Source organism: Ixodes scapularis, unplaced genomic scaffold (assembly GCF_016920785.2).
Source record: "Ixodes scapularis isolate PalLabHiFi unplaced genomic scaffold, ASM1692078v2 PGA_scaffold11__112_contigs__length_91849675, whole genome shotgun sequence".
Classification (NCBI taxonomy): domain Eukaryota; kingdom Metazoa; phylum Arthropoda; class Arachnida; order Ixodida; family Ixodidae; genus Ixodes; species Ixodes scapularis.
The window spans coordinates 66697326-66709717 of NW_024609837.1; the positions used below are offsets into that span (position 1 = coordinate 66697326).

General features: G+C 45.3%; 1 pseudogene; it reads right to left on the reverse strand.

The window, feature by feature from the left end:
* Positions 1 to 12392, reverse strand: part of LOC8030691 — a 67559-nt pseudogene that overhangs the window by 13863 nt on the left and 41304 nt on the right.

A 12392-nucleotide genomic window follows, 5' to 3' on the forward strand; every position in this document is an offset into this window, starting at 1 on the left:
GACGACATTCTCTTTGTGAGTAATGTAGGTTTACGCGCGTTCCATGTTGCATGCACCCATTCGAGTACGTCACTTTTAGTAGTAAAAAAATATAAGCTAGCTCTGATCTTTCGTCCATGCAAAAGCATAATTTGGCGTTGAAGGAATATGCGTTTACTATACACCATATTCTACCCCATTGAAAAAAAAAAATCTCTACTTCACTCCAGGGTTTTTTAAATGTTCTGAGGTTCTCTCCAAAACTTTCTCAGGGGTTGGTAACTAGCCGAAAATTTGTAAGAGACCTGACGTATATTTCAAGATTTTCAAAAAGTGCGTAAGAAGCCCGTAATGGTTTTCTTTGTAGGCCTGTAAGGACTGTACCAATTTCTTTTTTGAGAAGCCACGGACTTCATTGAAATTGTTTTATCCTGTCTGTGGTACACATCACGTGAATCTGCATTATATATGTTTGTCGGGGAAGCCCGTTGGTAATTTTGTATTCGGCGGCCGCAACGAGCGAACGCTCAGCGTCGTCGACCTGTACCATGCGTTTACCACCTTCGAGAGCATCTCAGTGTGCGGATCAAAATGAAGGTTACTCAGTTGCCTGTTTCTTCCGATTCTTTGTCCTCAGAAGCTCATCCAGTGAAAAAAAACAACGTCGCCGGAGGTGCAACCACGAAGGCACCAGCGACGACACCGTGAGGATTTGTCAACGGCGGCGTACATTTATTTATTTATTTCAAAATACTGCGACCTCGATGAGGTCATCGCAGGAGTGGAGAGAAAACATACATACGAGGGTGGTCCGATAAGTACTTAGCCTACAAAAGAAAAACAAAAATTTTGGAAAAACGGCGATTTATTTTTTAATGTAGTCTCCGTTTAGTTCGATACACTTGACCCAGCGATGCTCCAACTTTTTTAACCCATCTGAAAAATAGGTTTTCTCGATAGCTGCAAAGTATTCTTCCGTGGCGGCGATGACCTCCTCGTTCGACTCATATTTATTCCCACCGAGTGACTTTTTCAAGTTTGGAAACAAAAAGAAGTCGCACGGTGCCAAATCTAGAGAATACGGTGAATGGGGCAGCAGTTCGAAACCCAATTCGAACAATTTGTCGAGGGCGGAGGTGTGAGCCGGTGCGTTTTCATGGTGGAAGAGCACTTTTTTCTTCGCCAAATGGGGCCGTTTTTTCTGCAATTCGGTCTCGAATCGGCCCAATAATTCGGCATAGTACAGCCCTGTGACCGTTCTGCCCTTCTCCAGGTAGTTGATGTAGATTACACCTTGTGAATCCCAGAAAGCGGTGGCCATCACCTTTCCAGCCGATAGGACAGTCTTCGCCTTCTTCGGAGCACGTTCGCCGGGTGAAGTTCATCGTTGCGACTGTTCTTTGGTCTCTGGTGTGTACCAGTGAATCCATGTTTTGTCGACGGTCACGAAACGACGCAGAAACTCCTTCGGATTGCGCTTAAACAGCGTAAAACACTGCTCTGAAGTGGTCTCACGGTGGCGCTTGTTGTCCGGAGTGAGCAAACGCGGCACCCATCGCGCCGACAGCTTTCTCATGCCCACAATTTCATGCAGGATATGACCCACGCGGTTTTTTGTGGTGCCTATTGTCTCAGCTATCTCACGCACCTTCAATCGGCGGTCTGCCAATACGAGATCGTGGATTTTTGTCACATTATCCTCCATGGTAGCCGTTTTCGGGGCAGCTGGGCGTGACTCACCAAAAACCGACGTGCGACCATGTTGAAACTTGTTAAACCAATTTTTGACTGTCGCCATCGAAGTAGAAGAGTCACCCTACACAGCATTCAAGCGCTCTTTGACTTCACTGCACGATTTCTTTTCCAAAAAAAAGGATCGAATCACCGGCCGATATTGCTCTTTTTTCATTTTTCTAAAATTCGCGGACACGCCCGCTTCCAGATGCGGTCAAAACAAAACTATGAGTCCAATTTGGTTGAAATTTCGATAGCAGCTGTCCACGAGAATGTACTACACGATAGTACATTTCTCTTGTGGTAGTGGCGCCATTGGGTGGTGAGGCTAAGTACTTATCGGACCGCCTTCGTATGCATTCAAAAAGGCCATCGATTAAAGATGTACACACCCTACGAAACAAAACTTAGAAAACCGTGAAAAATGTAATCTAAAAAAGAGTACAAAAACAAACACATACACTTCAATTACAGATTCCAGGCACTATACCTGAACACCTACTGTATTTATAATACAAACCTATCAAAATCGAGACAACGAACTGATCCATTTATGTTATTCCAGTTATCTATCGTTCCAGGAAAAAAATAATATTTAAAACAGTTAAGGTGGGCTCTGTACGGTACAAGATTTAATGGATGGAAGCTCCGAGTGCGTGATTCAGTAACAAAACCAACATATTTTTCCCGATTAAGTGCACAGTTATTATTCACTATTATGTGTATGAGCTTGAGCTGTTCTACAGCGCGACTAGATTAAAGAGGCGTAAGTCCTATGTCAGTCATAGTAGATGTAGGAGAAAAATTGCGGTCATATCTATTAGAAACAAATCTAGCTGCCTTTGATTGTATTGGGTCAATCTGCTTAATATCACCCTTTAGATACGGTTTCGAGTTTGTAGTTCTTGCTAAACGTGCTACTGATAGCCTGTATGTATGTATGTGGCGAACCTTCTCAATTTTATTAGTTTAACTGCCGTACAGTCGCAATCAAACTTAACTGGAATACTCAAACATCCGTCTTTATTCCGCAGGGCGCTACCCTGGAGGCAGCCTGTGGTTCCAATTCGTCAGGTGTCGGAGGGCGCATCTTGAAGAGAGAAAGGGGGGAGGGGGGGAGGGGGGGGGAGGCGCGGTAGGTTCTGAGAGAGAATGCTAAAAAAGACAATGAACCGCTTTGTATAAGACAACTCATTTCCCGACAGAAAAAAAACAAAACAAATCAAGGTAAAATAAAACCATATTGAGAATTATGTATTTCTCATGCAGCTTGTTTAATATTATCTGATGCGATACGCACCCGAGCTCTGAGTTTACCGCGCTCCCACCTCCCTCCCACGCTATGTAAAGGGCCGTATTCAACGTGATCAACTGATATGGCTGCTACCAGCTTTGCGCCCCACGGATAAGAGAACACTTCTTCGATCGTTTTAGCTAGGCTTTATTGCGACTGTATATCTCAGAAATTTTTCCAGTGGCACTGTGACTACCTCGAAAAAATGTTTCGCAACGAAGAACTCGGTTGTTTCAATTTCTTTTGATCGCTTTGTCTACAGCTGCTTGCTCTCGGGTTTGAGTACAGTTTGGTTCTTCGTCTATTTGCGTTACAAGATGCGCGAAAAACTGGATGCCTAAAATAAACTTTTAATGACGTTTTATACTCCGGTTTCGGTAGAGGGTTAGTGTCATTTGGGTGTTGAAAGTGTTGAAAAACGGGGGGGTCTGAAAGGGTTTGAAGGGCTAAGGGGTTTGATGTGCTGAAGGAGTTTGAAAGGCTGAGAGGGTCCCATAACACATCAGGACTGAAGTGTCATTCTCCGTAGAGTACAGGAATCATTGAATAATATCATGGCGTTGTGTGAATCGCCCACTCGCGTGCGTGTCCTCAATCGCCTCCATTGTCGCTCGCGTTGCCTGCTACATCCGGATATACACAGCCAGTTTTTGGCATCCTTTTGGGGACGCAGATGGCGCTGCACGCTTCGGAAAAGGCCTATAGACTCCTTACAAAAGACTGGCCTCCATTGACAGCTATGTGCTGCCGTCTTGGTTGTTCAGAGGCAAAGCACCGGCATAGGAATCCCCAGTTGGCGGGTTTAAATCCCGGCCGAGGTGTCTAAAAACTGACCGAGGATTATGAAACCTTTTCGGAATTCGCGTGCCATTTTTCAGAAGGTCGGAACCACAGCACAACGGCGGAACAACCGACATCGCGGAGGGATGCAAGTAATTTTATGAGATAGCCAACGGCGGAGCGCGGCCAGTGCCAGGAGCCGACGAGCCAATCAAACAGCGTCGAAAGTGCAATGTCACTGCGCTCGTCATCTTTTTTTGCAGGTGCTTTTTTTCTACTCCAAACAAACGCATAAAATGTGCTCGATATTTTGGCTTTAGAGCTTCATTGTGAAGGGATTACACAGCTGCCAGCGGCTCTTTGCGGAAGAGCCAAGGGCGTCATATGAGGCATTCCACTGGAGGAAGACGCTGGAACGATACACACAAAGGTGGTCGACGACAGGAATCCAAGAGCGATAGCGGCAAAAGGACTGGGTAAGACCACAAGTGTAATCGTACTCTTCAAAGGGGAAAAGGTCCCCTTCACAGTGAAATACGGTCCTACGCTGCTACACTGCTCGATATATAGAAAGCAAGTCGACATTTGTTATGAATGTGGAAGACTTGGGCACCGAATGGACGTTTGCTCGGATCCGAAGAACAAGAACTGCAGGGGCCGTGGTGCCCTATTTACACTTCATACCTATACGCTAGAAAATCAAATTAGAGTAGCGAACGAAGGACAAAAAAAAAACACATAGTTTATACGCACACCAAATTTTCGTTCAACAAAAGAAAATCAATTAAGTGAAAGTGTAGCGGAGTACGCGCAGCCGAAAACAAAGACAAGATTCTGCGACATCGATGATTGATGACAAGGAAAGTAAAGGTGGTAAAAACAATGAACAAAACGATTCTTTAAGTGAGTGTGGAAATGGAACAAATACAATGTCAAAAGGACATCTGTTCCAACCTTTAGCAGTTAAAGAAATTAAGTGAAATTCTAAATCGGAGTGTGTATTACCTCTGTTCCGACAGCAATAAACTATGATAGCTTCTGCTTCTCCCGCATCGTAGAATAAAAAAGCGTGACTTTTCTAATGCGCTTATACACCCTTCAGAGACCAAAAATCGGTCCTACGCCTCCTTGCCCTTACGAAGCGGTCTGTCACACTGGACGTGTCAACATGAATATCCCGGTGAATGTTCAAAATATCCAGTTCCTTTAGACACTCCCCGGTCATCTTGGATCGGAACCACGTCATCAAGCGACATAGTTTTGAAAATGTGAGCTCCGCCGTGGCGATGCTGACTAGCAGTGAGGTAAGAATCTGCAGTTAACGTTCGCACATTCATACACACATCCCAATCGCAAGCGTGAAGGGACTCAACGACTGTACGCAGAACGGGAATGTCTCAGGTTTGTCGCAGTCAATTTGTCTTTCACATGAGCAGTTCCGACGTAAGAGGTTTCGCCATCGCAGTTCGGCTATTTTACTCTAGGATGCAATGATACCGACCTGCCAGTCTCTCTATTTGTGCGTCGTTGCCTTCAATTATGTATGCTACGAGAATGCGGGGTACACATACATTCAAATCGTAAACCGAAGAGGTTTCTTTGGAAAAACGTGGAGAGATTTCCATCATTGACTCCAAAATCGTAATAAAAACTATCTGCCGGGAGAAGGTTCGAAGGTCCTCTACCTGCATGTCCTGGCTGTACATATGTATGGTTGCGGTCCGGGGAAGATTAACGTAGACACCTATTTCGCTTGCGGTAGCTTTAACTTTGGCAAACAGTTGGTTAAACTCGGTTTCACACATCCCTCTTTTAGACTTGTGTTGAAAGAGAGTGTTGTGCAATAACTCGACCGCAGTTTCCAGATCAAGGGTCTCTTTCTGGAAAAGCCGGCTCAATGGCTGTGTGAGGGCAGAAATGTCACTCATTGAGAGCAGCACAACACGGAAATTGCCAGTGTGAAGGACTGCAATGAACGTGCTTGCCTTAGCTGCAGACGACGTCTGTTTTTTTATTAAAAATTAAAACAGCGCAAGGACACGGAGAAGAACAAGAAGGTAGACGAACAAGGCGCTGACTTACAACTAAAGTTAATTTCTGCTAACATCAAGTACAAATACAAACGTCATGACAAACAAACAGAGATAAAAAATATAACAAACATGTAATGGACGCCACGTACTCCCTAGCCACCATTATGCGCTGTCACTTTGGGTCGAGAAAGCAACATTCCTTTTCGGATAAACATATAGAAGGAATGCTGACGCAGTTTTCCCCCAATTTTCCAATTTCCTGCGGCTCAACGATTTCTCGAGTGACCTTTTCCTCATTCTTTCTAATCACTTCACACTTTTCGAAGACGGGAGTGCAGCAGCAGTCACGACAATGCAGGCCGAAACGTTATAAATGTGTTCTCACAAGCGATCATTGAGGCAGCGCCCCGTTTGCCCGACGTATCTCCTGCCGCAGGAGAGGGGAATAGAGTACACCACTCCCTCCACAAAGTTCACGAATCGGTCGTGGAGTTTTTTGGTGCAACCCTGCTTTTCTTTCGAACAGGGGTTCACTCTTTTGCACAGCCCAGACAGCTTTTCCGGAGCCGAAAAAACCACATCAACACCAACCCTTCGGCCAACGTTCTTTAGGTTGTGCGAGATTTTGTGCAGGTATGGTAAAACGGTTACTTTTTTGTTGATCCTATGATCCTGCTGGGTCGTTTCCTCACGTTCTTTCTGAAGTAGGCTCCCAGTAACTGACGTCAACTGGTAAAACGGATTTGCCGCATATCTGAGCCTTGATGCTTGTGCGTCGAAGCTCTCTTTCACCCTGTGGGGGCAAGGCTTGACCAAGGCATTTTTAAAACAGAGGTTAACAATTTCCCTTTTTACTAGTTTGGAATGCGCTGAGGAAAAAAGCAAGATGGGTTTTTAAGCCCTCGGCTCATATACCCAGCACACATGGCCATGACCAAGTTGAAGGCTTCATGCGTCAGCACTAGCGGTTCCAGACACTCCTTAAACGTTGACAGGACAAACGACACAGTAGAATCCATATCTTCGTTGTCACAATCTAGGAGCACCAAATAGTCATCTACGAATCTACAAAAGTTGCCACCTTGGTTCCTTCCAGTTTGCTTGACAGGACCCTATCGTGGAACGAAAGAAATATATCGCTAAGTACTGGGGCTATACACGATCCTATTCAAACGGCATTTCTCTGAATAAGAACACCGTCATTCCACGCCGGGAACGTCGACTTGAGATAAAAAGATAATAGTTCTAGAAAGTGACCCACACTAAGTCCAGATTCATTCTGAAACGCCACAGTACCATGATTGTCAATACAGTCTTCAACAGATACTAACAGCTCTTTATGGGGAATCGAATAATATAAATCATTAATGTCAATAGAGCAAGCCAACAAGCTACGGTTTGGGTGGTCTTTACCAAAATCTATTATCTGATCAGAGTTCTTCAACCGAAACGGATCATCAATCTTCAACATATTCAGTGTTGTTTGCAAAAATGAAGACACAGATTTTTGCCATGTCCCTTTCTCCGACACAATCACGCGTAACGGACAGTCAATCTTATGCGTTTCGGCCGAAAAAAATTAATCTAAACCTAAGCCTTTGCCCTGATCGATCGCTTGGCCCAGTTTATCTAGGTTTAGGCGTTTGCAAAGCCTACGTGCTTCAGTTCTCACCTTCGAAAATGACATGTCATGCCTGCGCTTAAACGTGGCCGTTATGGCGTCTGACGCTTTAGACATAAACATCTCCTTAGGCACCACTACGAAGCCTCCCTCTTTATCTGCTGGTAATAAGGACATTGAATTTTCTTTTAAGAAGGCGACAGTAGTTTTCAGCGGAACCTTGGACCCCGAGGGTTTGCAAATAACAACGCGTCCACGCCCTCAGATATACATCTGTCAACTTCAGACTCCGGAGCTCGTCCGGAAACTTGTCTCACCATCGTTAGCAGCTCGGGAAGCGATTTTCTTGGTTCGACTGCAAACTTCGGGCCTAGGCTCAGAACTTGTTTCACTTTCACTGGGAGTTCAACGTCCCCCAACTTGTGAACCAGGTTTCCCGCAGCCGCCGTCGTCTTTGGGATGCTGGCTCGAAGGTGCATCAAGGTTTGACGCCACAAGAATTCAACAGTTCGGTCGATTGTGCGGGAGAACTACCGCCACCTTGCCCCTCTGCCAGACAAATCAGCTCCATCAAGTAGCCGAAGATGCAGGCAATCTCTGTACAGCCATATCTGTCGTTGATACCCAGCTCGTAGGATTCTGCATATCCTAGTTCCATGGCCTGGTGAGGGTTCCCAACCACCGAAGAGTGGTTGGGAACCTTCACCAGGCCATTCTTCTAGTTCGCAATAGTGTCCACTACTTCAAGAATATCCGCCAAGAAAGATGTAAATTTTCGCACGGCACTGTCCCGCTCTACTCGTCTGGATCTATAAAGCACCGGTCGTTGACCTTTCAGGACCTGTAGAGCACTGCATTTTGTTTTGACGGCGACCTAAAGAAAAACGTAGTTGTCGTAACAATACCCATGAAATTGCGCAACTTCGGTTCAGATGATGATTGTGAAAGGGACAAATCCATAGCATGGCTTAAGCAGATACAACTCACGGCATTAGCAGATTCTTTTTGAATTTCTTAGATTGCCCCAAAGGTTTCAGAAATCATAACAATGCGGCCATCTGTTCCGATATCAACGCAATGCACACGAAGCAATCGCATCGAGTGATTACTTTTTTTTACACTTTTCCGTCAGAACTTCATTAGTCAACGACGGCTCCTATGCCGAGTTGCAGCCTCCACCTTCGTTTCCCACGAGTCGCCCTCGAAAATAGAAGGGAGACAATCTAAAAATCTTCTGAAGTCTCCTCTTACGGTGTGAGTTCCAACTCGAGGTTTGTTGAAATAGCTTGAAACAAGGCTCATCTAGGACACATGTCGGATGTCGGTATTTTTGTCGGAAATAATGCTGCAGTATAGCGCTGATTAACATATTTTAAAGTTTGAGCAAGAACTTCTTCTTCGCAGTATGCGATCAATTAATTTTTAATGCTACTAGCTAGTAAAGGTAGCTCTCGAAGACGATGTTTCTAGGCGGTTTTGAAAGGCCTTACCTCCGGATTAAACTAGGAAACGCCGCAAATGCCGGAAGTTCTCTTGCTTAACGGGGCTCTCAGATACTTAAGAGTGATAATTCTGATCGAGGGCGCCAAAGTCTTTTTGTTTACGCAGTGGTATGTTTTGTCCGCCGAGGAAGATGATGCACTCAGTAGTACGGCCTATTCGCTTATGATTTTCAGCAATCTTCTACAGTCTTTGAGTCTTCAGTTGACTAGCAACGTCTTTTGGCGAAGATTGGAAGAGTGCGAGGAATTTTTTCCAAATTAGACGGCGTCCCGGTACTATTTGTTGTTGTTATGCAGCTCTAGAGCCAAATCTTTCCCGAGCAGCTACGCTAAACAAGTGAGAGGTTGTGTATTAAGATTATCCAAAGTAGCGCTTTACTAATACCCTACAACACTTCCGACTACAAAAAATGGACAGTACTTGCAGGAAAGTACTCTCTTTCCGTCAGAGACAACTAGCCAGTGATATTTCGACAAGTGTTCTTTCCCGAAGAAACAATTCTCGGCTTTTTCTTTCTTTTTATGCTACGACGAGGCCTAAACATAGCCTTTTGACGCTTGTCAGTGGTTTTCCAGTAATTGGGAAGCCTAAAGTCATATAATCTACCTTGGCCAGCAAAATACTCTACATCAAATGTACTCATACGAATGGTAGATTCACACACTTCCTTCCTTCGCCCCGTTGCGGGCAGAAGACAGATCCGCGTGGAGAAAGGGAAAATGGCGGTGAGGCTGCGACAGAGGGCACGCACGCGGAGTCGCTTGAGGCACACTGGCTCAGGGTGGATGAAAAACCAGAGAAGATGCAACTGACGCCGCCAACAAACTCGACAAAGCTGGAGCTTCTTTGTTAATAGGTACCGAAAGAAGTTCTATTCTCGAGCGCTTAGTTCTTCAGCCAGATGAATCTTCCGCCTGCAAAGTGACAGGCACTTTTTAGTAACCAAGTCCTGTTTAACGCTTAGTTCAGTGTTGTAAAGTTGATATTTCTCGTGCATATGTTTCCACATGTTTGTGCCACATATGTTCGTATCCGCTCAATGAGTTTGACAGCTCGGACGCATCTTTTTGAGAAGAGCTGATAGCCCTGGGAGACGAAAGGTGTTAAGACGATGTTGCTACGCATGACATGAGCAGGGCACTCGTCAATGAAGAACCCGACACTGTTGGCAACGTATCTGCGCTGGTTGTTGAGCCTTCTTTACTCGGTGGTAGGAGGAAAAGGTAAATTATTAAACGCTTGCTTCTTTGTCCAGACGAGTCTGCCACCTGAAAATGCACCTTGGACTGTTCTTGAAATTTATTTTCCTACTTATAATGTACAGTAGTTTGCAATACACGTAGCTATTGTTGTTGTTTTTTCTTTCAAATTAGAAAAATATTACTTTCCATTATTTTTGCGAAGAGCTGCCGTCCACCCGTAATCTGCTCAAACCTAGTGGTTGTCTGTGGTGGGGGATGGGCGGCTTGGGCTACGCAAGGGATCAGACTACGGCAGGACGTCAGGTTTCAAGCGTCTCTCGAAGAAATAATGCTCATTTACACCATGTTCACTGTGGTGACCTTGAAGGTTATATTTAGAAGAGCACGCATTCTCGAGTGAGTCTGTTAACTTTAAAGGATCTCCATTCTCTTGTCCCAATGTGGGAAATTCGTGCACCAGGATTGGTTGCCAAAAATTGCAGAGTTGCGGTTCCGAAAACGCTTACGCTCTGCATCAATCTTCTTTTCCCACCACACGCACAAACACAAATTGACCTAAAACTCTGTCACATCCCATCGTCAGCTACCCTGCTGCCATCGATTCAAGAAGAGGTATCGTGACCGACCCCAACCGAACGAATTAACACATAGGGGGGCGGGGAGGGGGGAGGGGAAGAATGAGCCACCAAACTCGAGATCCTACAATGAGGCAGCCAGTATCACCGACAATCATTATTAGCTCCGCGACGGCATTAACTTTGTTTCCCCCCCTCCGAGGCTCCTTCCCAACGGGTAGGGCTTATCCCCGTAGAATGCTGTTTCCGCAAAATACTAGACGATCCGTTTGATGACTTCTGGGGACGACTTACGTGTGTGTCGGTAGGCAACGCCATGTTACTTAACAAAAACGTCTCCGCTTAATCTACTGGGCGAGTGCCGTGATGTGCCCGTGAACTCGAACTGTCAAATGACGCTTTGTTGTGTGTGTCCAGAAGGCCCCCGTCGACTAATCTGCTTATCTGAAAACCCGCTCAGTTTTCCACTTGAAACTCTTAAGGTGGCATGCTTGTCGCCAGAACTCAGAAATATAGCCATTCCAAAGGGCATTGCATTTCACCTCACAAAACTCCGTTCAATTTCGATGTGGAGATGCTTGAGCTTTCCCTTTTTTCCCTCGTGGGATTTAAAGCAAATGGCATTCCATAAAATATTTTGACATGCTTCTCTATCAAAACATAAGGTTACTCCGTCTGAGAACGCGAGCGTGGACAATACGAAATAGTCATCCTAAACCATGATGCCACTTGACGCGGTCTTATGATGTGATCAAAACGAAGGGATCTCCTGGGTTCTTGACAGAGGAAAGCCCGCGTTTTGCGGTAGACGGCAAGGTGTCCCTCATTCGTGCAATACATGTTTTCAGAAACTCATAACAATCTTAGAGCGACGGCTGACGTGCTACCTGAGAAAGTCCAGAAATTCGAAATATTTCGGGCACCGTGTATAATACACCCCAAAACTTTAATTCGACGTACAGCGCCCTACAGTTGAACAGACGGCCCGAAATTTTACGAGGGACTTGATAGTCGTGTGGTTCAACTTATTAAAATAGCTATGGTACGTTTTACTGACCAAAAAAAATAGTCGGGGTTTTCTTCGCCCTACTGTAAAAACTCAGTGTTTTCTTTCTGTGGTCTTCGATACCTACTTTAGCTATTTAAAAAGTTATATCGCACCGTTATCAAGCCGCTCGTAATATTTGGGGCCGTCTGTTCGACTATAGGGCTCAGTACGTCAAAATAAAGTTTTGGCGTGTATTATATGAGACAAAGGGTGTAACGATACAACCTTTTACACCTTGTTTTTAGAGTGTAGTTTTAAAACAAACAAAAAAAAGCTGCGATTTTTGAAGAGAGGCTGACCGCTCCCCTTCGGCCCTCTCTCCCCTTAGGGCCGCCACCGCCTTCTGATAGTCGGCACGTCCTTTTCGAAAACGGTGTAAGTCGCGTCACCACGGCGGCTATCTGTGGTCAATGTAAGAACAAGGTCACCAGTCCAACAGAAGAGGCCTTGTTTACGCAAACCGTTTAACACTAAGTTCGGGCACAGCCGAAGCTACGATCTGATGGCGTCCATCAAGCAACGTCAGAAATGCATCGTCAAGTTGCTCGTCATCCTCGAGCGTTTGCTCTCTCACCGGCGAAACCAACCGCGCAGAGTGAATGTTCCGTCATCCTACGCTTTAT